Source organism: Nomascus leucogenys, chromosome 10 (genome assembly GCF_006542625.1).
Source record: "Nomascus leucogenys isolate Asia chromosome 10, Asia_NLE_v1, whole genome shotgun sequence".
Lineage (NCBI taxonomy): Eukaryota > Metazoa > Chordata > Mammalia > Primates > Hylobatidae > Nomascus > Nomascus leucogenys.
Genome location: NC_044390.1, coordinates 17839301 through 17866977, shown reverse-complemented (window position 1 = coordinate 17866977; position 27677 = coordinate 17839301). Strand labels below are relative to the sequence as shown.

Sequence of the window (27677 nt, the reverse complement as noted above, 5' to 3'; positions counted from 1 at the left end):
GAAAAGTCTGTTCTGGAACTCTCTGGCTGTATTTGTTCTGATTCATCTAAATACCGAGGTGGTAGGTATTCACTGTAATCATCTTCAAAATTGATTTCATTATTGAAAGCTTTAGCAGTATCATGAATATTTAATGACACTAGAGAAAAAAATAGGCTTTAAAATATATCTCAGAATTGCCAATGAAAATGCTTAGATGGCAAACAACAGTTTCCAAGGTGAAAAGTTTTATCGAATAAACGCAGAGACAGCTGTTTTCGGAAAACGACATTTTCGCCATTCCCAAGTGAGACATGTTCTTACACATCACAACATTAATAGTCACATTGTATTACTTGATTTAGTGCAACATAATACAGTGTGACTAATGCAGCCCGATGGTACAGATTCATGTAAGAGAAAAATACATCACCTAGGAAATGTGGAACAAAGATTCACTTTTCTGAAAACAAAGGTTAAATAAATCAAAGTTTTCTGAAGAAGGAAAAGTCATGCAAAAGAGAGTTTTATTCCAAAACTCATTTCAATCACCTTTGCAATGATCCCTGGATACATTAGAGAAGGGAATAGGCATCAAACATGAAAGCCTTTAAGCTGTTTGAACTAAGCTGTACTTAGTGCTTCTACAATATTTTCCTCTGTAGTACCAATCTTCTAAAGCAATAGCTCCTTCATCAATCTTATCATGCATTACCCAGATGACTGCTACACAGGCCCAGCTGACAAGGTGTAGTGTCCTTTCTCCATCAGCATCTCTAAAAATATATTTAGGCTACTGAGGAGAGAACAGAAAACCACTTTTAAAGTCCACCTTTTATGGCCTACTAAACAGATAGAAATATGGAGGGAAAAAGGGTCACTGTAAGCCTATGGTTGGTTTTTGGTTATGGTTATTTATCTGTATTCTTTCCTTGTCAAGAATATATATGCATCCTTTTCTATCTAATAATATGCATTGGACAGGTAACAAGATATAAAAATTGGACCTCTCAGTAAATATTTTGAAACAGGAAAGATTTTTATTTTACTTCTCAGGAAGCTGCATTAAGAAATGTAAGAGAAAAATGTCCTACATGGGTATTTGGACTTTACTATCAGCACCAAAGTCGTTATATTCTAACAAAATGAGGTCATTTTAATATCGTCACTTCAGGTATTGCTCAATGAATATCTTCTTTATTTCCTTTATCTCAACCTGGCAATACTGCCAATTAACTCAGAGAATATTTTAAGTCCAAATGCTAATTGTTAGAAGCTTTTAAAAATTTGTCCTAGACTATATGCCCTTAAGCTTATTTTTCACAATTATTGAGCATTTACTTTTTTGCTCATTATTTTATATACATTATGCTATTTGATGCAGCAAGACTGAAATATGTGTATTATTATTTCAATTTTCCATATGAAGAGGTATGGTAGAGTTGGTATTTTAGTACAAATTTGTCTGGCTTCAAAAATACACTTTTGCATCACCTACAAAAGAGTGCTTCTAACATTAGAAATATTCAGTAAATAGTCATAGACTTTAAAAGTTAAAAGCGACTAAAGTCTTCATTTACTTCAATGTCCAAACAAGCTACAAAACATCTATATAACATTTTGACAACTGGTGATCCAGGCACAGTAGAGGATTTCATTGTCAGAATCTTATTTATTCAAGGTTATCTGTACTACTGGTGGGCAATTCTAACCAACAGAAAGTTCTTCAAGCTAGACAGAATTAAGTCTCCCCAGACAATGTCTAATGACATTTGCATGTTAAGTTCAATGCAGTCACTGAGAGTAAACTAATTTATTTATATTCATTTTTTTATTTTTTTATTTTATTTTTATTTTATTTTATTTTTTTTTGAGACGGAGTCTCGCTCTGTCGCCCAGGTTGGAGTGCAGTGGCGCAATCTCGGCTCACTGCAAGCTCCGCCTCCCGGGTTCACGCCATTCTCCTGCCTCAGCCTCTCCTAGTAGCTGGGACCACAGGTGCCCGCCACCACGCCCGGCTAATTTTTTGTATTTTTAGTAGAGTCGGGGTTTCACCGTGGTCTCAATCTCCTGACCTCGTGATCCGCCCACCTCGGCCTCCCAAAGTGCTGGGATTACAAGCGTGAGCCACCGCGCCCGGCCTATTTATTTATTTTTGAGAAGAAGTCTCACTCTGTCACCCAGGCTAGAGTGCAGTGGCATGATCTCGGCTCACTGCAACCTCCACCTCCTGGGTTCAAGTGATTCTCCTGCCTCAGCCTCCCATGTAGCTGGAATTACAGGTGCACACCACCACGACTGGCTAATTTTTGTATTTTTAATAGAAATAGGGTTTCGCCATGTTGGCCAGGCTCATCTCGATCTCCTGACCTCAAGTGATCTGCCTGCCTCGGCCTCCCCAAGTGCTGGGATTACAGGCGAGAACTACCATGCCCAGCCAGACAGTAAATTAATTTAAACAAGCTCTGCCTGTGCTAGATTGTTACACTGGTAGCTTCTAATGAACCACAGCTCCCAGTATTCACGTTCTTGTATAGTCTCCTCTCACACAAAATCTCAGCTTGGTCATGTTACTTGATTTAGCCAAAGGATTAGTGGTAAGCATGATGCAACTGGAGGGTTAGCAAATTGAAACTTATTCTCTTGGAAGCCAGGGGCCATGGTGTAAAGAACCTGAGCTCATCACTGAACGAAGAGAGGTCATGTAGCAAGACACCCTGGAGGATAAGAGGTAGTCTTGGACACTGTATCCTTAGCCAAACTCCCAGCTGATTGCAGCCTTATAAGTGATCACAGCTGTATCATGAGAAATAATTTGTTTTTATTTGTCACTACTAAGTTTGGAGATGGTTTGTTACATAGCAATAGATAATTGGTACACTGCCTTTAAAGGCTCTCACATCTATTAAAGGAGAGATATCTGCAAGTAACTAAAACACACGTACACAAAAGAACAAAAACATATACATTATGACAATAAAATTAGCTTTGCGTTCATCAAGGCATCCATCCCAACTTCCGTCATGAGATTTTCAGATCTTTTGACTCCCTTAGATGGTGTACCCAGAGTGTGTTATTGAATCAGTTGCATATGTAAGTGGTTCACTTAATAAAATTATCTTGTTAAAGAGAATGTTGATGATAATAATAGTATCTATCACTTATTGAATGCCTATTCTTATTAGGTACCAGGCACTATGCAGATTTATTTAAATTCCTTTAACAGCTTCCTATACATGTACTATTATTTTGCCTAGATTTTAGTTCCGAAAACTGGGGCACAGAGTTAGTTTGTGAGTTTGCACAAGATTATATAGCTAGGACTGGCAACCACAAATTCAAACCTAGGTACATCTGGCACTGAAATTTGTATCTTTATCCACTATATTCTCCACAGATCCACCTCAGGTAGTACTTTGAGGATACACAGTGAAGTAACCTCAAAACATATACATAAGTAAAATGAATTGTCCTCTGTGAGTTAAAATATGAAATCAATACATAACATATGATATAAAAAGTAAGCAAAGATACATTAAGGAGACAAGATGAGTTTCAGGCTTGAGCAAAATATGGTTGATAATTAATGTCATTAAATACACCTAAGGACAGAGTGGAAGCGATTTAAAGAACAGGCAAATTTAGAAACTGAAAAAGAGGTGTCAAAGAAAAGCAGTGGAAGAGCTAATTTAGAAACTATTCCAGGGGAAGGTATCCTGACAGCTGTATGTTCAATTGATGTTGTAGGTATTTTTCCATGGGGAGATTGATTCATAAGGTGAAACAGAATGATTCAAATATTGATTTGATCCATTCAGCTAATTTTCTTTGTTCTTCAGACACCGTTCTGATTATAATTTGACTTTTCATGACCCATGGCAGATCTGTAATTTGGTGTCCCAGTTTCTGTACTTCAGTCTAATTAAATCTAAAACACTAAGATAACCTTGGCTGACTCCATCAAGGTGATATTGTGCTGTGGTCTCTGGGTATTCAGCCAGTCTTGCCATAGAAATTTGACCTCTTTAAATGTCAAATTTGTCTTTAAATTAAAAGGTATTAGTCTAGTCAGTGCTTGTCTCATCTATATCCACATTTGAGGAAATCTCTAGCCACTGCCCCTATTGAATGAGCAGAGAACTACATACCCCTAGCCTTATTCCTTGCTGAATGAAATGAGGTTGCACAAATCACCTACATTAATAAAGTATAATATAGAGAGGAAGTGTCTGGGCTCCAACAGCTAGCTACCTCTGGGATTCAAATACGAGCTCTGCACAAAGTAATTGTGAATTTCTTTTTTTTTTTTTTCACTTTATTGCCATTTGCAGATACTGTGCTGTTTTGTTCTGGTTTTACAAATTGAAGGTTTGTGGTGAACCTGCATCAAGCAAGTCCATTGGCATGATCTTCCTAGAAGTATGTGCTCACTTCATGTCTCTGAGTTACATATTGGTAATCCTCATAATATTTAAAATGTTTTTATCACTATTATATTTGTTATGGTGATCTGCGATCAGTGGTCTTTTTTCATTTATGAATCATTTATCATGTACTGTTTTCTCTTTTTTTAACTTTTATTTGAGGTTCAGGCATACATGTGCAGGTTTGTTATATAAATTGCCTGTCGCATGATGTGTACAGATCATTTCATCATTCAGATAATAAGCATAGTATCAGATAAGTACTTTTTCAGTCATCAACCCCCTCCCACCCTCCAACTTTAAGTAGACCCTGTTGTCTGTTATTCCTTTCTTTGTGTCTGTACATTCTCATTGTTTAGCTCCTACTTATAAATGAGGACATGCAGTATTTGGTTTTCTGATCCTGTGTTAGTTTGCTTAGGATAATTGCCTCCAGCTCCATCCATGTTGCAAAAAGGGACATGATTTCATTATTTTTTAGGGCTGCATAATATACCATGGTGTATATGTACCACAATTATTTTTTCCAGCCTACCATTAATCGGCATTTATGGTCTTTGCTATTGTGAAGGGTGCTGAATGAACATGCATAGTTGTGTGTCTTTATGGTAGAATGATTTATATTCCTTTAGATATATACCCAATAATGGGATTGCTGGGTAGAGTATTAATTGTTTTAAGTTCTTTGAGAAATCACCATAGTAATCTTGTGTGATCAGTGACTGAACTAATGATTGAGCTAATTTACATTCCCACAACGACTGAACTAAATTACATTCTCACCAGCAGTGTATAAGCACTCGCTTTTTTGCTGCAACTCATCTGTTGTTTTTGACTTTTTTAATAATAGCCATTCTGACTGGTGTGAGATGGTATCTCATTGGGATTTTGATTTCCATTTCTTTAATAATTAGTGATGTAGAGCATTTTTTCATACATGTTGGCCATGTATATGTCTTCTTTTGAAAACTGTCTGCTCTTGTCCTTTGCCCACTTTTTCATGGAGTTGGTTTTTTTTCACTTATTAATTTGTTTAAGTTCTTTATAGATCCTGTATATTAGACCTTTGTTGGATGCAATCATTTGCAAATATTTTCTCCCATACTGTAGGGTGCCTGTTTACTCTGTTGATGGTTTCTTTCACTGTGCAGAATTTGTTAGTCCCATTTATCAATTTTTTGTTTTGTTGCAATTGTTTTTGGAATCTTCATCATGAAATCTTTGCCAGGGCCTATGCCCAGAATGGTATTTCCTAGGTTAACTTACCGATTTTTATAGTTAAGGTTTTATATTTAAGTCTTACATCCATCTTGAATTGATTTTTGTATATGGTGTAAGGAAGAGGTCCAGTTTCAATCTTCCGCATATTGCTAGCCAGTTATCTTAGCACCATATATTGAATAGGGAATTATTCCCCATTGCTTGTTTTTGTTGACTTTGTCAAAGATCAGATGGTGGTAGGTGTGTGGCTTTATTTCTGGACTCTTTATTCTTTTCTATTTTTCTATATGTCTGTCTGTGTACCAGTACCATGCTGTTTTGGTTACTGTAGCCTTGTAATACAATTTGAAGTCAGGAACGTGATACCTCCAGCTTTGTTCTTTTTGCTTAGGATTGCTTTGTATATTTGGGTTGTTTTTGGCTCCATATGACTTTTAAATAGTTTTATCTAATTCTGTGAAGAATGTCATTGGCAGTGTGATAGGAATAGCATTGAATCTATAAATTGCTTTGGACAGTATGGCCATTTTAACAATATTGTTTCTTCCAATCCATGAGCATGAAATGTTTTTTCATTTGTGTCATCCCTGATTTCTGTGAGCAGTGTTTTGTAATTTGTTATAGAGATCTTTCACCTCCCTGGTTAGCTGTATGCCTAGGTATTTCATCTTTGACTTATTTTAAATGGGATTGCATTATTGATTTGGCTCTCAGCTTGGAACTCATTGGTGTATAGGAATGCTACTGATTTTTGTACATTGGCTTTGTATCCTGAAACTTTGCTGAAGTTATAAGTCATCAGATTCTCCAAAGTTGAAATGAAATTTAAAAATGTTAAAGGGAGCTAGAAAAAAGAGGCAGATCATCTACAAAGGTAACCCCATTGGGCTAACAGTGGACCTTTCACCAGAAACCCTAAAAGGGGGGTCTATATTCAGCATTCTTAAAGAAAAGAAATTTCAGCCAAAAATTTCATATCCAGTTGTGGATTTTTTATTTTATTTATTTATTTATTTTGAGACAGTCTCGCTCTGTTACCCAGGCTGAAGTGCAGTGGTGTGATCTTAGCTCACTCCTGACCTCAAGTGATCTGCCCACTTCAGCCTTCCAAAGTGTGGGATTACAGGTATCAGCCACTGCTGCCAGCACCAGTTGTGAATTTCTACAAGTCACTAAACCATGCCCTAGTTTTCATGTCTACAAAACAGAAGTAATAACAGAATGCCTAGCACAAAGAACTGTAAACCTTAAATGAGTCAATACACATAAAACATTTAGAATAGTGCATGGCAGGTAGTAAGCACTCAGTGTTAGTAGTGATTATGGTGATGACGATTATGACATTGATAATAATGGTATCTGGTTCATCTTGGCTCAAAAAGATGAACTGAGCTGTAAAGAATATGTCTTTTATCATTTACAAAAGAGACATAGAAAAGATCCACCAGTTTCTGATCTGAACTAGATCATGTCAAGCTTACTGTTTCATGAGTAGAATGAGAAAGCAGACAAAGGTGGTCAAGGAGAGGAAAATAAATCACACAAATGGAGACAAGCAAAACTGAAAGAAACCATGAAGCTCCTGAAGCATGAAGAAAGTATCCTTCATTCCAGATTTTCAGTTTTTGGTTAGTTCTAGTGCTTCTGAGGTAAAACTTAATTTGTTTCTTGTTATTAGATGATTATGAAATTGCCAGTTGTGAGTTGTGTCCTTACTGTACACAATGCCCTTCTCCCCACAGCCATTTAGCTGGCTTTCTCATTCTTGCATCTGCAAAATGTACCTTTATGAAATGTGTATCATTGAATTTTTTTTTGCTACTCCAGTCTTTTCCATCTTGTTCTGCTTCTCTTGGCATTCGTCATTTGAATCTGCCAAATCAATAATGTGAACAGTGTTATAATTGGAAATAAAAAATGATCTGAAATCCACAGGAAATTAGATTGAAGTGAACATAGGAAATACAATCACCTCCCAGACACAGAATGGATTTTTATGGGCTCAGTAAGATATGCCCCAACCCCCACCAGGACCTAAACCAGAAGCATTTAATTACTTAGGGTTATCATTTCATTAACACAAATTCTTGACATTCATATCCAACAGCTGATCCTCAGCTTTCTGTTTATTTCTCTCTTTTTGTCGGCTCCTGTCTGTTCTCTGCCTCTCCGTCTTATCTCCTTTGTTTTTGTTTTTCCTTAGCTTCCGTCAAAGCTACCACTTCTAAAGCACTGAATTTTAAGCTCCCACCTCAAATCTCTAAGGAGTCTGTGCACACTTTCTGAAAAAAAAATTAAACTGTATATCATACAGCTTAGATTCTAATGGTTAAAATTTTATTAATGGGAGCAGATTGATGGTATATTGCCACTTTAATTAAAGAGGGTTATGGAATGGCATTTTAAATAGCAACGTCATTTTCTAAATTGACATAGCCCCATTATAAGGGAAAATTCTTAAATTGAACCTCAAGTCAAACAGTCTCTCTTCCAGTAAGATAGGACATTTTAGTGTAAATTTTTAATCTGTTAACAAAATATTCACTACAAAATAAAAGGATTTTCTCTATTTTGTTATTTTTGCCTGAATCTTAATACTACAGAGGCTCTAAAATTATTTCCAGATACTTCAAAAAATAAATTCTAAGTGCTACATGACTAGAAGGAAGCAGAAATACATTTCTGAACAAATCTAGTGGAATAGCTACAAACCACATGTTTCTAAAAATAGTTGTTTCTATTTCTTTTGACAGATACATCATACCTTTCCTATGATCTCTCTTGCATCTTAGAAAGGAGCCTCGGGTCATTGAATCTTAGCACTAGAGAGAATTGTTTGAGATTTACCTAGTGTCAAACAATTTGGTCTGGTAAAGTCAGAACCACAATGCTGGCGTTTAGTTAACAATCTGAGGCATTTTTCAACCATACCTTGCATTATTTGCAAATCAGCTCCAATATCTTATACTACTTATACAAAGTTCTTGACTCAAAAACCTTAGGATGTGGAAGTTTCATTACGATTTTGGCAAGGACATTATGCTATTTTTAAGATAATGAAAAAATCCTCTCCTTTGTCATTTTTAAGATTGGTGTCCTAAAACAAATCTAGGAACATATTTTTTACAGAAAACTTTTGAATTTTGGGTTTATTGAAAAAATAATTTTGTTTTGCTTTGTTTTCAAATTATAAAACAATTCAAAGATGTATACAATAGTAGAGAACATAATACATATGTGTTTACTAAATATCCAGTTGTATTAAGTTTTAAGACTTCAGTATCTGTACTTCAGGTTATTTTTAAGATAAAACACAGAGGTGAACCCTCTGTGTATTACTCTGATCCATTTCTCTCTTCCTCTGAAGTAGCTACTATCATAGTTCTCTCATTTATCATTTTCATGAATATTTTATTGGTTTACTGAATGTTCATGTATCTACAGGAAATATATAGTGCTTATATGGTAAAAAATATAATAATCTAAACAGGAGCATGTTGAAACTTCCTTGCAACTTGTTTTATCTTGTTGGTAAGTGTAGCTCTAGTTCATTTGTATAAATGACTGTCATTTCCCATTTTACAAACATGTTGCTGTTTATTTCTTCTACTATTGATAAACATTCTGATTGTCCTCAATTTTTCTTACAAATGACTCTACAATGAATGTTTGTATCACACCTCTTTCTGCATATGTGTGGATTTCTCTGTGGTATGTACTTAGCAAAATAGTATTTAGGTTATTTGGTGTGTTTTCTCTTCAAAATGGCTATACCAATTTTAGACTCTATGTATACTTAGAGTCCATCAGAATGTACAGAAATTCTCATTTGTCTGCATCTTCAACTACACATGCTATTCCCAGGTTTGTAATTATTTGTGCAACTAACATATATATATATATAATAGTTTGTTTATTTTACTTTTGATTTCCCTGATTACAATACAGGGGGAATTACTGCATTCGTTTCTCTATTATAATAACTTACCATGAACTTAGTGTCTTAAAACAACAATGCAACTTTTTTCCCTCACACTTATAGAGGTCAAAAGTCTAAAATGGGTTAGCTAGGCTGCATTCCTTCTGGAAACCAGGACAACTTTGCCTTTTCAGCTTCTAGAGTTTGCCTGCATCCCTTGGCTCACAACTCCTTCTTCACATTCCTCCAATCTCTGGCTTTCATCATCACATACCCAACTACTTTCTTATCCTCTGCATCCCTCTTATATGGGGGCCTAGTGATTACATTGTACCCACTCAGATGATCCAAGATCATCTTCCCATTTCATTATTCACTTTTATAGAGTCCCTTCTACCATGTAAGATAGCAGTTACAGGTTCCAGGAATTGGATGCAAACAGCTTTGGAGGGGGCCTTTATTTAGCCTACCAGAAACAGAGATTGACAATTTGGAACTTCCTCTAAAAGACTTCATATTTATATCAAGATACCTATTCTTCTCCTAAGTTGTCTTTTGCCTAGGTGATTTGTGACAGATTTTGTTTTTGAGGGAAAATTTTATGAATAGTGTCAATTATAGACACTAAAAATGTCTTCTAGTCTGTGGTATGTGTTTTTACTTTTGGTTTTGTGCAATTTTAAATTTTTTACTGTTTTTAATTTTTATTCTTTGTGGGTACATAGTAGGTGAGTATGTTTATGGGGTAGATGAGATATTTTGGTATAAACATGCAATGCATAATAATCACAACCTGGAAAATTGGGCATTCACCCCTCAAACATTTTTCCTTGTGTTAAAAACAATCTCATTGTACTTGTTTAGTTATTTTAAAATGTAGAATTAAATTATTATTAAATATAGTCACATCTTTGTGCTATGAAATACTAGGTCTTATTTATTCTTTCTAACTATTTTATTTTTGTATTTATTAACCATCCACACCTTCCCCACCTCCCCTGTACTCCCCTTCCCTGCCTCTGGTAATCATCCTTCTATTCTCACTCTTCATGAATTCAATTGTTTTCTATACTCATAGAGATACCACTTTAATGGTCCTGGATAAGATCCAGAAGAATTCTTTGGATTACCAGACAGTGACACTTGTTATTTTATCTTACTTTCTCCCAAACAAACAGAGTCTCTCTCTGTGTGTGCTAAGCCACCTGGAACTGGGGATGTGGTGATGCAAGCACCCCTGAGGCTGCCATGACTGGCACTGTGCTAGGTCAGACCTGAAGCTAGCACAACAGTAAGCCTTGTCCAAGGCCCTTCCCTTCAGGGCAGCAAGCTCCCCTAGACCCTGGGAGTGTCCAGAGATGCTGGCTGGGACCCAGAGACTGGAGTAAAAAACATGAACAATTTACCTGATGTTCTATTCTAGTGTGGCTAACCTAGCACTCAAACCACAATACAAAGTCCTTTCTGCTCTTCCCTCCACTTCCCATAGGCAGAAAAGCCTCTTCCTGTGGCCTGGGCCCACCACCTCCAGTCCACAGTGAATTCTACCAGACCACCACCAACGTTCACTTAAAGTCCGCAGACTCTTCCATCAGATTATGGTGAATGCTGCCAAACCTGGGACTGACCCTTCAGGGCGCTGGGCTGTTCTTAGGCCCAGGGAAGGTCTGGAAATCTTATCTAAGAGACTGGGCCTGGACTCAGGGACCCCAAAAGCCTGCTAATTTCTCTGCCCTACTGTGGTCAAGCTGGTACCAAAGGTGCAAGAAAAAGTCCTCTTTACTTTTCCTTCCACTTTTCTCCAACAGAAAGAGGCTTTGACCATACCCAGCACAACTGGGATTGTGCTGGGTCACCCTAAACCCAGCAGATATAAGAGCCCAAGGCTCACAATGTACTCCCTGGGAATTGCTGCTGGTTTTTCAGGGCCAAAGAGCTCTTCAGTCAGCAGGTGATGATTCCTGTTAGAATTGGCTCCTTCCCTCAAGGAATCTGCCTGGTGCCCTATCCTACTGTGGCTGAGCTGATATCCAAGATGTAAGACAAAGTCCTCTTTACTCTTTGCTCTCCTCTTTTTAAGCAGTGGGAAGGAGTCACTTTCATTTCTGTGAGCTTCACTGTCTTGGATTGTGGGAGGGATGGTACAAGCACTCCCTTAGCTGTCCCCAGCTGGTAACTCCCTAGGTCATATGCCACCCTAGTCAACTGGCTCTGAGCCCAGCCCAACACCAGGAGTGGCCTAGGAATTGCAGGTTTTGGGTCCTACACTGCCTTTCAAGTTTACTTTGGACCCCAGAGCTCTTCAGCCCATAGTGGCAAGGCTTGCCAAGAAATCAAGTTCCGACTGCTGGGACTGGCAATTCCTCTCTGACTAGAGCTCATCTTAATGCTCCCTCCATGTGTGGATGCTGACTGAGTCCAGGATGGCATTATTCTCCTCTGTGACCAGGGAAGCACTGAGTTCAATATAAAGACCCCGAGAAGCTGGGCCCTGCCTCCCCAAAATGCACAGATTCTCTTTCTGTGCTGCACAGCTGCTGCCGGGATATGGGGGAGGGGTGGCACCAGTAATTCAAACTGTCTCTCCTGCCCTCATCAATGCCTCTTTTAAGGATATCAAGTTAAAACAAGTTAAAGCAAGATGCTGTGGTTGCTCACTTGATTTTTGGCTCTAGTGATAGTGTCTCTCTTTGTGCAGATGGTTGTTAAAATTTGATGTTCCAGTTGGGTAGATAAATGGTGTAGGCTTCTATTCTGCCATCTTGCTTTGCCCTCCCCCACAGTTTTTAATTTTATTCACTACCCCCAGTTATTAATTTTATAGTCACCTTCTCCTTAAGAGTATGTTCCTTTCTTATTTTTAAAAATTAGTCACACCCCTTTAAAGGTTTTAATGTTCTATTTTCATATTTGTATTCATCTGTTCTCATGCTGCTAATAAAGGCATACCCAAGACTGGGTAATTTATGAAGAAAAGGAGGTTTAATGGCCTCAGTTCCACTTGGCTGGGGAGGCCTCACAATCATGGCAGAAGGTGAAGGAGGAGCAAAGCCTTACATGGTGACAGGCAAGAGAGCATGTGCAGGAGAACTCTCCTTTATAAAACCATCACATCTTGTAAGACTTATTTAGTATCACGAGAACAACATGGGAAAGACCCACCCTCATGATTCAATTACCTCCCACCAGGTCCCTCCCATGACACCTGAGAATTACAAGAGTTACAATTCAAGATGAGATTTAGGTGGGGACACAGCCAAACCATATCAACATTTAAGTTTTTACTGTTCCTAAATTAATTTTTCTGTATAATATGAATAAGAGTAATTTTTTTCCATTTGAATAAATTGTTCCAGCATTATTTATGGAATAATCCAGTCTTACACAGATAACAATGCTGCTTGATTTACATATATTCATAAAATTCCATACTGTTCCCAATGTTCTATTTGTCTTTTCCTGCATTGAGAATACACTATCTTAGTCATTGTAGCTTTAAACTAATTCTTGACCTCCACTAGAACAACTCCTTCCACCTCGTTATTCAAATTGTGTTGATTCTTCTTGGTTCTTTCTTCACTCTTTCATATAAAGTTAGATGTCAGCTTCCTGGTTCCTTAAAAATTCCTGTTGGATTTTCTTTTTTTTTTTTTTTGAGACAGAGTCTTGCTCTGTCGCCAGGCTGAAGTGCGGTGGCGTGATCTCAGCTCACTGCAACCTCTGCCTCCCAGGTTCAAGCAATTCCCCTACCTCAGCCTCCCAAGTAGCTGGGATTACAGGCACACACCACCACGCCCAGCTAATTTTTTGTATTTTAGTAGAGACAGAGTTTCACCATGTTGGCCAAGATGGTCTCGATCTCCTGACCTTGTGATCCACCGGCCTTGGCCTCCCAAAGTGCAGGTATTACAGGTGTGAGCCACAGCGCCCAGCCTCTGTTGGAATTTTAATTGGGATTGCATTGAATTTATAGATAATTTTGAGGAAGTATCAAAATCACTGTCATTGTAACTTAATTCATGAACACTCTCTCTACATATACATACACACTCTGGTTGTTTTTTTCTTCTTATATTTTCAATGTTTTATAATTTTCTCCAGAATGGTTTTGCCATTTTTTTTTTTTGAGACAGAATCTCAAACCGCTCTGTCACCCAGGTTGGAGTGCAGTGGTGTGATCTCTGCTCACTGCAGGCTTCACCTCCTGGGTTGACGCAATTCTCCTGCCTCAGCCTCCCGAGTAGCTGGGACTACAGGTGCCCACCACCATGCCCCGCTAATTTTTTGTATTTTCAGTAGAGATGGGGTTTCACCGTGTTAGCCAGGATAGTCTCAATCTCCTGACCTCATGATCCACCCACCTCAGCCTCCCAAAGTGCTGGGATTACAGGCTGCCCCTCTTTAATTAAAAATAAGAGGTAACATTGTTTTTGTTCCACTGAGACTGGAATTTTTATTTTCTGTTTACTTTTTCTTATTATTATTGGTGCCTAAAAAACCCTTTTAATAATTTGTCCATAGATGCTATTTTAAGTTCTACATAGATAAGCATGTCTTCAGATAGGCATATTGTTATTGTTTTCTTTCCAATTCTTACCTCTCATATCTTTTCTTGACTCTGGTAAGGACTTCATAGTTTTTAACTGTAAGCACAATCTCATCATCTTCCTGACTCTAAGGAAACCTCTAAAATTTAATAATTGATTGTGATGTTTGCTTTTTTTGATTGGCATTGTTTGCCAAGTTCCCCTTTTCTTTTTTATTTATTTTTTGTTCTTTTTTTATTTTTCTAGTTCCCTTTTTCTTTTTTTTCCTTTTCTTTTTTTTTTTTTTTTCCAGAAAACTAACTTTAAGATTTATTTTTCTAACTTTTTTTCAAGAGGGAAAACAACACACTCCTCGGGGAAAGGTGAGGGGTTGAAAAGACAGGCCCTGGGTAAAAATTCTTATGCCAGCACCTGGAGTTAACAGGCCTGCCTGGGAGAGAACACAGGCACTGCCACACCACCACAGGGAACAGCTGCTGTCTGGGGTCAGCAGACCAGTTCACACGCCACACAAGGTTGCTATAGATCCAAGTCATAAAAATCTTCCAGCTCCTCATGAAACAAGTTGCACTCATCTTCAGAGTCTGTTAGTTCCTCGTCCCCAACTGCAGCCAAAAGCATAAGCAACAACTCGCCCAGCTCAAAGGTGACAACCTCTTCTTCATCATTGTCAAAGGGGCTGCTGTTCTCTCTTTCCTCAATGAGTTCCCAGTAGTGGTTCCTTCATTGGGCCGGGTATCTGCTTGATGTTCCCACTTTCTGTCTCTGTAGCTCCTCTCTACGGCCATCAGGGTACACATGCTTATAAAAACTGTTCCCTCCAAACGGGCAGCTTCCATGTCCATCAAAATACCTGCACGCCTTGTTGCTCATTGCCTCCTTGTATTTCAGAATGAGTTTCTGCTTCTCTTCTTTCTCCTCCATACAGTACTCACTTGGAATTACAAAGTTAGATGTGATCCGACATTCCGGGCAGGACTTTATGATCTTGCTCCCAAATTGCTTAGCACTCCTCCATTTGCGAATGCACTTAAGACAGTAGATGTGGTTGCAGTTGGAGAGGATCCCGAAGCGGTGCTCTCTGGGGTTGGCTTTCTCATAGATCATCTCCATGCAGATCTCACACACCATTTCCTCGCTGCTCTGCACAGCAAATGAGAGCTCCATGTCCTTCTCATGGGCCTCAAAGCACGATTTTATATGCTGTGATCTCTGGGCAGCATCCATCAGATGCAGGACCTGCAGCCACACGTCACATGAATCTCCATATACACACAAGTTCTCCCGATATCGGCACTCTCCCACTGCAGCATAAGGGCACAGCTGCTTCTTTGTTTCCACGGCAGTTTGCTCTTTCTCTGATTCTTCCTTGGTCACTGAGCCCTACAGGGGTGCTTTAGTGCAGGAAGGCGCAGTGCGGCCACAGTAGGGTTGCCCAGGAACAAACTCAATAGCATTCACCCAGCCCTCTGAACCTGCTCCTACAGTTACAAAGTTTGAATTTCTTGACTCAGCTTCACCCGTATTCATTTCAACAAGTGGTCCAACTATCCATGAGAGACTTGAGGAAGCGGCAAGGGATGACTTTGTAGTTAGCTCTGTAGCAGTTGCTTCTTCCTGTTTCAATGGCTTGCTATGTTCATATCTGCAGCAGTCGCCATAAATACAGTACCCTCGCTGCAAACTCTTGTACACTACATTATACGGACTGTCAGAGAGGTCATGCAACTAGCAACAGTTATCTCCTTCCTTACAAACCCCATGCATAAAATACCTGCAGGTGACCTGTTTAGTCCAGCCGCCGCCGCTGCCATCGCTGCCGCCGCCCCCTCGCCTGCCCCCTGGGGACAGAATGGTGACTGAGGGGATCCTGGTAGGGGAGGCCGCTGCGCCGCTGCCGCCGCCGCCGCCGCCGCCGCCACTCCCGCTCCTGATGTTGTGGCTGTTGGTCTGAGAGCTGCAGCCTCCGCCATTACTGTTTATCCCACACAGCAAAGGCCCCAGAACTTCCGGGATCACATAGTTCCGGTCCAGCTGTTGGGAGAGGACTGAGAGGCCCGGCGAGGGGAGGGGTAGGACACTGAGGCACCTGCTCGGTCCCCGCCTGCTCCACGTCTAGTTCCCTTTTGCTAAATGCAAGTTTGCTAAAGGTTTTTATCCTGTATGGTAAACTTCATCAAATGTGTTTTCTGCATCCATCAAGATGTTTATTTCCTAATCTTCTTCAACCTGTTAATGTAACATCTTTAACTATAACCCATCCATAAATTCCTAAGATAAACACCTACATAGTATGATCTATGTAGTATATTTCCTTTGAAAACTGCGGAATTCATTTGCCAATATTTTCTACAGAAATCATAGGAGAATTTAGTATATAGTATTTTTTTCTGGTCTGTCTTTATTTTATATGAAGATTACACTTGTCCACATTCTCTATTTTTAAAATATTTTTATATAAGATCAAGATTATCTGTTCTTAGAATGACTGGTAGAAAATATTTTGTAACAGTTTCGTATTAAGAAAGCTAGGAAGGATAGATAGATGGGTGATAGGCTTGAGCAGAGGGATTTTGATTAATAATTCATTTCTTCAATGTTTGATGATTTATTGACATTTCATGTATTCTTGAATCAATTTTTGTAATATTTTTCTACAAAATATCAATTTTACCTAGGTTTTCAAATGTTCGTACTATTCTCATTCTTTTTTAAGCTGTACTATATCTGTAATTATATCCCTCTTCTTTGTGCTTCATATTTTTATACCTCAATCTTTTTAATGGCTTATTAAAATTTTTTTTTGTTTTCCTTTTTATAGACTGCTTTTATAGAACAGTTTTTGTTCCTGTTTAACCCTATATTTCTGTTTTTTGTTTTGCTAGTCTCTACTGTCACTTTTATTGTTTCCTTTAAGCTACTTTCCTTAGGCTTATTCTATTGCTTTTCCCCAGCTTCTTAAATTGCATGTGTAACATATATCTTCACTCTTTCGTGTCATTTCTTTGCTGGAACTCATACATTTTGGCATATAGCAATTACCTTTAAGTTCAGTTCTAAATACTTTTAAATTTTCATTGAGTTGTAAACAAAAAGCTACTAAGAAGTGCAGTTTGTCCCCAAACATATAGTTTTGTTTGTTGTAAAATCATATTTCATCAATAAATCCTGATTTCACTTTTTTTCTGATGAGAGTATGTGGACAGTTATTTAAACACGTTTTACAAACTAATATGTAGTCAATTTTTGTAAATGCTGCATAGTACTTGGGAAAAATGTTTTTTACATGTGTTAGGTATATATTCTAATAACTAACTGATATGGTTAGGCTTTGTGCCCCTACCCAAATCTCATCTTGAATTGTAATCCCATAATCCCCATAATACCCATGCGTGTCAAGGGAGAGACCAGGTGGAGGTAACTGAATCGTGGGAGGCAGTTTCCCCCATGCTGTTCTTATGATAGTGAGTGAGTTCTCACAGATCTGATGGTTTTATAAGGGGCTGTTACCCTTTCGCACGGCACTTCTCCTTCCTGCTTCTTTGTGAAGAAGGTGCCTTGCTTCGTTTTTGCCTTCCATGGTGATTGTAAGTTTCCTGAGGCCTCCCCAGCCATGCTGAACTGTGAGTTAATTAAACCTCTTTCCTTTATAAATTACCCAGTCTCAAGCAATTCTTTATAGCATATGAAAACAGACTAAAACACTAACTCATAGTTGTATTTTGCTAATTTGGCAACTAAAGTATTCTAGTCTTGCAACAGCTTTTCTTTCTTGTTTCATCAAATGGTTTCTGATAAATTTGTGCTAAAACCTCTCCTTTTTCTTCTTTTAATTTTACATCTTTTCTGAGTGGCTACTCAGAATCGTATAAATTTTTATAACAAGGTATCTAATAATATTAAATATCTCTTTCTCCTAAATATTATAAAGGTTTTAGTAAACTTTACCCAATCAAATACAACCATTATTTTATTTAAGTTTTATTTTTACTGTTTTTAAGCATAAAATGGTGTATTGTTGTTCATTTAAATTTAAGTAACATACTTCATCGTTTTGGGTGATTGTGTTATTACTTTATTACATACCTTGCCTCTGAGTTTTCTTTTCCCGTGCTGATGCTAAAATAATCCTTAAACATTCTGTGAAGGTCTAGAGATGGTATACTCTTTTAATATTTACAAGTCTGAAAAGTAACTTTATTTCACCGTCTCTCTCAAATAATAATTTAGCTGGGCATATTATTAGGGGGTGACCACCATTTTTCCTAAACATATTGACTATATATCTTCACTCTTTTTTCAGTCTTATACTGTCCCTGCTGAGAAATTTGATAAATTTTTTACTACCATATAGGTAATCTGTCACTTTGCTCTCGTAGCTTTTAAAATTCTAGAAGGCTACCTTTCCTTTCCCCCACTTGTCTACCATCAACTATAAAAATCAACTATAAAGGGAATTTTGATGGAGGGAAACAGACTACAAGATTCAAACTTTTAAACTTGTATTTAATAATAAGATCCAACCTGAGTCAAAATATCCCAATTTACTTAATAAATAATTATGGAGTATTATGTTTGCCAGACAAGCAGCTAGGTATAGGATATACTATGTCTGACATAGTTTATCAAGATACATGGAGGCAGGGGCATAGGCACACAGCAGTTACACTTTATGGTCCTGAATGGCAAAGTTAGCATACACCATTCGTTTCTTTAATGTTGTTTTGTTGAATAATTCTTATCTTCAATTTAAACATTTTTGACTTATTTATATTATGTGATAAGGTTTACCATTAAAGCTCTGACTTAATTTGGCCTAAGAAAAAATTGATGTATGTATGAATAAATCCAGGAGTCCCTGTAAAATAACTTATTTATTTTGCAGCTTTATTAAAGTATAATTGACAAATACTATTATAAATATCTATGATATACAACATAATGTTTTGATATGTGTATATACTTTGAAATGATTACCATAATCTTGCTAAACTAACATATCCATCACCTCACATAGTTATCTTTGTTTGTATGCGTGTGTGTGTGTGTGTGTGTGTGTGGTGAAAACATTTAAGATCCACTCTTAGTAAATTTCAAGTGTCTAATATCTCTAGAATTTATTCATCCTAACTAATCTTAATTAATTTTGAAACAAAATGTCCCCATTTCTTCAACTCCCTTGCCCCTGACAACCAACATTCCACTCTGCTTCTATGCTTCCCCACATGTAAGTAAGATCATGCGGTATTTGCCTTTCTTGCCTGGCTTGTTTTACTTAGCATAATGTCCTCTAGAATCACCCACCTCGTCACAAATGTCAGGATTTTTTTCTCTTTTAAGGTTGAATATTATTCCATTATTCATATGTATCACCTTTTCTTTATCTACTTGTTAGTGAACACTTAGGTTGTTTCCATATCTTGGCTATTCTTAATAGTGCTGCCATAAACATGGGAGTACAGATATCTCTTTGATGTACAGATTTTATTCCCTTCTGGTATATATACAATAGTGAAATTGCTGGATTATAGATATGGTAGTTCTATTCTTAACATTTTTTTAGAAATCTCCATACTGTTTTCTATGCTAGCTATAAAAATTAACATTCCTAACAACAATGTACAAGGATTTCTATTTTTTTATATTCTGACCACACTTGCTTTTGTCTGTCTTTTTGATAATAGTAATTCTAGCAGGTATGAGGTAAAATCTCATTATGGTTTTTTATTTTAATTTCCCTTATGATTAGTGATATTGAACATTTTTTCATATACCTGTTGGTCATTTGTATGTCTTCTTTTGAGAAATGTCCAATCAGATTCTTTCTCCAGTTTCTAATTAGATTATTTTTTTCTTCTTATTGAGTTGATTTTCTTATATACTTACTTATTAACCTGTCATCAGATTACAGTTTACAACATGGTTCTTCTTAAATTCTGTAGGTTGTCTCTTTATTCTCTCAATTGCTTCCTTTGTTGTCCAGAAGCTTTTTAGTTTGAGGCAATCTCATTTGTTTATTTTTGCTTTTGTTGTCTGTGCTTTGGGGATTATATTAAAAAATTACGGCACAGACCAATGTCAAGAGGCTTTTTCTTATATTTAAGTCTTTAATCAAATAGTATGGTGCTGACATTTAAAAACACACACATATAGACCAACTAAACAGATTAGAGATCCCAGAAATAAATCCATCTATTTATGGTCAATTGATTTTCATTAAAAATGTCAAAAACACACAACGGAGAAAGGACAGTTTCATCAATAAACTGTGTTGGGAAAACTGGATATCTACATGCAGAAGAATAAAATTGGAACTTTATCTCAAACTACACACAAAAATCAACACAAAATGGATGAAAAACTTAAACATAAGATGTGAAATGTAAGATTCAAAAACTACTAGAAGAAAGTATGCAGCCCGGATCTACTGGGGCAAGCCTGGATCCAAAATTCACTAGAATCTGAGGCCTTGGGGGCTGGCCTGGTACCAGGGTTCACTGGGGCAGGTCTGGTGCTGGAGTCCACAGCAAAGTTAGGTGTTCACTTTAATCTTCTTTTCCCACACAAAGGGTATCTCTCTCTCTCTGTCTCCATGCTATACTGCCTGGGCTTAAGGGAGAGGTGACATACATAATGTGATACTATCTTTCCTAATCTCTTCAATGCGTCTTATTTCTGTGCTCCATTCAGGTGCTGTAATAGCTCACCTGGATTTCTTAGTTCATGTGAAGGTATTTTTGTGCACAGATAGTTATTTAAATTGATGTTTCTATGAGGGGGCGAGTGCTGGAAGTCCTAGCCACCATCTTGCTGACGTCACCTATAAGGTGATTTTTTTTTTTTTTTAAAGCTCTCAAACAAACCAGCGTTTTCTCTAAAATCATTCTGACTGATAATATTAAACACAGTTTAAGGTGAAGGCCCAGCCCATGAGCCACAGACACATAGAACTGCTCTCACATCTATGGATCTGGGACCATAGAGCCAAGTGATGCTGATTTAGCTCCAATTATCTTAGCATCAGCTGTGTGTACTTACGGAGGACATTTGACACAAATGAGGCAAATGAGGTTCTTATCTCCAAATGTGAATTCTAGTCCTAAACACTGCTTATCTCCTACTGCCAATTCTAACTGAAAACATGTAAACTTGACACCTGTGAAGAGGTCACATTTTTCCTTTATACAGAAAAGCAGAGGAAATTGGCCTATAGACACACAGAGAATCAAACATGGGAGATCATACAGCCTCTGAAAGAAAGCCCCAGAAGAAAATACTTGCCTTAGTTACTCTAGGACTTCCAGTAACTTGTCCCAGTCCCTCATCAGGTCAACAAATCATCTTGCCTTTCAGGTTGTGACAGAGCTCTTTAAGATATTTATGTATTTTATGTAATGCAATTTAAGTAGATGTCTGCTATTGCCAATCTGAAGAGGCATAAATATATGCCCATTTAGTCTACATAATTTTTCATAATAAAGTTCATTGATATTATTGATTTCTTAACAGCGCTATAATGCCTTGAGTTTATGCTGTAGTTAGACAACTCCATGCAAATTTCCCAAAGTGCTATATGAAGACACATCACTGAAGAAATATCTTCTACTCTCAGGGACGTTACAGTCTAATAAGTGATTGAATTAAATATGAAGAAAAACAAAATATTTTAAGAAGTATGTTATGTAAACTTTTCTCTGTAAGCATCAGCATTCCTAGTGCTCATATTTTCCTAAAAAATTTATTTGCCCAAATTAAATTAAAGATTCTTGCCAACTTAATACATTATTTGTGAGAGCTTTTTTGATGAAGAAGAAAATGAGATACGTTTTTGTTAATTCAAAATAATATCTCCTTTACTCTGAATGTCACACTTCTGTTGAAAGCTATTTATTTATATGTACCCTCTTAGTTAGCAATAAGAATAATACCATGAGTAAATTACTTGGCAGACGAAGACTTTGAGACCCAGTAAGGTTAGGTGGGTCTCTAAAATAGGAGACCAAGTATGTAAAAGAAGTCTTAAAATATTTTCAAGAAGTCCTTGAGATAATTTTTTCTTCTCTATATTTAAATAATAAAATGAATCACAACACAGAATATGTGATATCTATTACATAATGTTTCCTCTCTTAAAAGTATGTATATTTTACTAAAACCTCGTGATTTATGACTGCAATAGTATATCAAAATTCATCTAGCAAGGAAGCTTCTAGAAATCATATAGAAGAGTTGCCAAAGCTTAAGCTTAATTTTTAATTTTCAATTTTAAGCTATTTTTGAAATGTGTAAGTAGGAAAACATGTAAGTTTTTTAAAGCCATAGAATTCCTAAAATGATTAAATAGTATTAGGCCAGTCATTGGCAGTAACCAAAGGCAAAGAAAGAGGTATGCTGATAAATTCATAAAGCAAACAGTAAAGTCAAAACATTTTATGAATCAGTATCTATAGTCTGTACTAAGGAAGAATCAAAGAGTTAGGCTGGCAAAGAAATACAGAGAACAAGTAGATTTCCTAGAAATCTGGAAGCCTAAGACTTGGACAAGAGGAAGCAGGTCAGCCTGAAGGGGATCTTGAAAACAAGAAAAGGCTCCAGCAAAAAGAGAGAGAAACAAAGCAAAGAGCCAGAAGAATAAAAATGGACAGAAGCTGATAGAGCAGGTTTTGCATGAAACATCTTTTCTCTGCTTATTAGGATCTTCAGAAGAAAAGAGCAAATGGCTTTCAGGCAAAGCTTGAGAAGCCAAAGGTTATTAATTCTCTGCTTTATAAGCTATACTCTCATCCTTTTCTTCAAAGGCCTAACATTTTTGTCACTTTTGTATGTCTAAAGACTCACACTACAAATTCTGCAAAGGTGTCCAAACCAACTCATTAAGGATGAAATTATTTTGTGTGAGTAGAACTTCACTCTAGGCTATCAAAGTAATGTGAAGGCAAGTGAAAAAAGTGTATACCTAGTGGCTTTTCTTTTTTTCCCATACTGGGGTGAGGAAACTTTTTTCAAATCCACAACCAACTGTGATCTAGCAGCTAATATTTGGTTTACGGTATGGTGGGAGAGATCCATTTTTTAGACATTACTGTCTACTATAGGGAATATAGGATTTTTTTCTGCTTAGAAATGTCAGTTTCTCAGCTTCTTGAGACTGCTTTGAATTCCCTTAGCTTCTGCAGTGATACTGGTGTTGTTTATTCTTCCTTAACAGGGAGGGAAAAGGGCAAGGACACACAGTGGTCCCCAAGAGTCCTTGTAATTGTGTCTGCAAACAAAGACCAGTTTGCTCAGTTTCCTCACCTGGGTACCCTCTCACCAGGTCAGCTAGGAGTTAAACTAACTCCAAGCATTGTCTCTCCATATTGCCTTTACCAAAGTCAAACGGTCAGGAGTCGAGATCTCATGAGAATTGCTTCCTCAGATCACTGATATTGACAGTAAATAACATATTCACTCTTTTGAAAAGGGGGAATTTTTTATATTTCTTATTACCATCTGAAGATCCATTCCTAATCTTATACTTGCAAAGGATGTTTATAGTGCCAATTAGTCAGAGAAGTTGTGAAGCTAAACATTTACCTTTGGTAATACATGACCTTCTTAAACTGGATTCCACGAGAAAATTAGCTCAGTAGGAGATTATTTGATTGGCTATTTTCTCAGTTTTCCAGTATCACATACCACCACACCACATGCATAGAAGAAAAGAGAGTTCATGACATATAATAACTGCATTGGGGCAATAGGGTTTAATTCTCCCACAGAATCCCTTTGGAGAAAGGCTGCATAAAGCCTCAAGGTTCACATGATTTTGAAGAACTGTGAAGGACAGGAGATTTTATCCTACTTGTAGGCTAACAAGTTCATTTGCCACAGTCATTTAGATGCTGGTATAAGACATGAGACTCCTGGATCAGAAGCACAGGACTTTACTACTCACAGCACAGCACAGCAGGCAGCATTGGTTTCATGTTTACATTGTGATCCTTCGCCCTCTAAGTTTCATGGGGATAATGAGGAGCAGTTCAAATGGGTGTACATGTTCTCTAGGTTCGTGTAACTGCTAAAGAACCCTAATTTTTTCTGCTAGCATATCTGCCCAATCTTTTACCCAGAGAAAAATATTGTCTTTACTATCTTGGCTAGGGAAAAATTCAGCCTTCTACTCCAGAGAGAGACAGTAACTCTGTCTTCTGAAACTATTTGCTATATCAATCTCCTTGCAAAAAAAAAAAAAAATAGTTCAGAGCAAAAGTCTTCATGGCATCTTCACAAGACATGCAGAAACTCAAGCAACCCATGGAGAATTGTTGCCCAACAATGATCAGCCTCACAAGATCAAAGATGTTTCAGTCCCATGGGTATGCTTCCCCCATTCTCTGATAAAAAAAGCTACATAAAGAGGAGTAACTATGAGTGAATATCAGTCATGGCAAACAGTCGCTGTGCAGAAATTGTCTCTTACTTGAAATAACTGAGAAACATTAATCTTGGTAAATCCATAGCAGAAAAATTCAGGTTGGATATAGATAGTGCACACTCTAAACTATGTGTATTTTTTTAACCTCTTACCAAGAACAGCCACCATACTACATGAATAAATGAAACATTAGAGATAGCCTTCATAAGGCTACAGTGTTTAATTTCTTGATTTGGGGGCCTATGACACAGGATTGCAGCTGTGCTAGTCATCAAGCGACTGAGAACTGTACACAGTTTTAGCAGCCTCTGCAGGCCAGCAGTGAAAGAAATCAAGTAAAATCTCTTGTTACTAAAGGACCCCTTGCAAAAAACTTGTCAGTTACACTGGGAGTCAGGGGAGAAATTTATTACAATTTCAGTTTCTGCCATAAAATTTTATTTGTGGTATTTTCCTTTTTTGGTTAATGAGTGAGATGTCTGAGAGAATTCTGAAGCCTGGGCCATATGTCCCATAGTACAGCAGAAGACACAGGAGTTGACCCTCATCGCTAAAAGAATAAACAAATAAAATTAACACAAAAACTAACATATGAATATAGTCCTTGTATTGAACCCCCAAAAAATTTTTTTAAAGACTTGAATTAAATGAATCAAAACTGATGAATGAAATTCTCTCATTATAACTTTGTTAACATATCCATTTAAATGGCAAAAATCAAACCTCAATATGTACATATTCGAGAAATACATTTATTGCTAACAGCCTGAACTACCTCATGTATTCTCTTTAGAAAATGACAACATAGTCATTAAAAGTATCCCTAGTTAAAAATTAATGTACCTCCTCCAAGATCCTGATATTGGCTATAATTAAATATCACATAGAAAAACAGTAGTTACTGCCCTTATGAATCTATTAGTTTGAATCATTTTTTTATTCAGTATAAAATTTAATTGCCAAAATCAAGTTAAAATAACTCAAAGGGAGTATTAAGTTGATTCAGCCAACTCTTTTAATATAAATATAATTCTATTTCTCTAATATTTAGGATTATCTTTATCATTTTAAAATTACTTCCCTCTTAGAGTTACTGTTTTGCTATCGGAAACATATATAGGTAGATAAAATCCAAAGATAAGTTGTTTTATGTTTTCATAAATATATTATTGATAAATTTATCAAATCTATAATTAAGTCATACCATTCAAATAATACCAGGAAACAGTTAAGAACTAGAAAACAAATGAAAATGCTATACAGGCAGGTCATATATATCTGACCTAATCTGTGCAATAAACCATACATAGCCATACGTATGAGCACACACTCATTTTGGTTTATACACACTTCTAAGAAATTTAAATATGTGGTTTTCAGGATTGCAAAAAGATTAAAAGATCAAAATAGTAATAGGGAAAATCATATTGCAATGCAGACAAGTGAAAATGAAATAAAATAGGCCAACAAGCACGTGAAAATTTTCTCAGCATAATTAGCATCACAGAGAATTACCACATGACCCAACAATCACAATCCTTGCATATACTAAAGATAAATGAAAATAATCCACACAAAACATTATACATGAGTGTTCATGGCAGAATTCTTCATAATAATTGAAAAATGGGAAGACCTCAAATGCCCCATCAAATGTTGAACAGGTAAATAACATGGGTACATCAACACAATGGAATATTATTTGGCAATAAAAAGAAACAAAGTACTGATTCATAGGACAATGTGGAAAAACCTTGAGAACATTATGCTATATGAAAGAATGATGTCATAAAAGCCCACATATTGCTTGATTCCATGTATATAAATGTCTACAATAGGCAAAGCTACAGAGACAGAAAGTGGATTAGTGGTTGCTAAGGAAGGACTAGGGTAATTGGGAGTAACCCAACTGACTGTTAAAAGGTTAGTACTAAAGATTTTCTTTTGGGGGTGGATAAGGTTGTTTTAAAATTGATTGAGTGCTGGACATGGTGACTCGTGCCTGTAATTGCATCTACTCAGAAGGCTTAGACCAGAGACTGGCCTAAGCAACAGCAGAGTGAGACCCCATCTCTACCAAAAAAAAAAAAAAATTGATTGAGGTCATAGTTGTGCATCTCTGTGACTATACTAAGCATCACTGAATTGTACACTTTTTAAGTGGGTGAACTGTATACTAGGTGAATTTATCCCAACAAAGCTGTTGCAAAATAAATAAATAAAAATAGATTACATTACAAACAACAACAAAGGACACCATTAAGCTCTCTGCCCTTTGTCTAATAGAGTTTCTAAAGGCAGAGCATTTCTTCTATAATTGTATATTTCTGTTAAAGAAAATAATAATTATTCTTGTTGTAAAATATTTCTAGCATGCCATGCACAATTAATGTGATTTTTAAAAACACCACCTTAATCTCCATAAGTGAATTGAAAAGAAAAAATCTACACATTTCAAATAAGATATTTATAAATATCTCCTAAATAAAACCATATATACTCTACTTCCCAAGAATGTATAATAGAATACATTATTAATTACACTGTCCCTCTAGCAGTAAAAAACAATGTAAAAAAAGAAAAATGTTTGATGATGGTATCGTGTACATTTTTGTATATTCCATTGCAACTATTTTATTTGCTTCTCTAGGCTCTTCACTGAAAAGAATGCCAAATGCCTCTGGAAGTAATAAAGAGACTGAACTAATCTAAAATTCTGTTTGAAACACTCAAGTCATTTGGAACCAATATATGTTGTCATTATCCCATTCCAGTCTATCCTCATTCCTGTCCATCCTCAATTACTGTAAGTAAATGATACAGTGTTAGGAAAACTAGCCCTAGCAATTTCTGTAACACAGTGTGCTTAATATGGTTCCCCATAAGCTCTATCCTTTAAACATTTGTTAACTCAGCTTCCCTTAGTCTTTCTTTTAAGTGATTGAAATGGAACAGTAGACACAGCCACTGTGTATTAAAATGCACAGTGAAGTATGATTCTTCTTTTACCAATGGTTTGCATTATTTAAGGATTAGAAGCATGGAAGCAATTTGCATATTTTAGAGAATATTAAGTAAGGATACATGTTTCTGAATAGATTGTAGATATATCTGTAGGAAATAGCAAACTAAACCTAATATGCACACCTACACACACACACACACTCACA

General features: G+C 36.8%; 1 long non-coding RNA gene and 1 pseudogene across 1 annotated transcript; one reads left to right on the top strand and one right to left on the bottom strand.

Annotated features, from left to right (window-relative positions):
• Positions 1-28: 28 nt before the first annotated feature.
• On the top strand, positions 29-27354 carry LOC115837053. The gene is made up of 3 exons (XR_004032113.1): positions 29-61; positions 11033-11303; positions 27158-27354. It is a non-coding gene; the product is annotated as an uncharacterized LOC115837053 (long non-coding RNA).
• On the bottom strand, positions 14610-16063 carry LOC100585887 (annotated as a pseudogene).
• Positions 27355-27677: the final 323 nt, after the last annotated feature.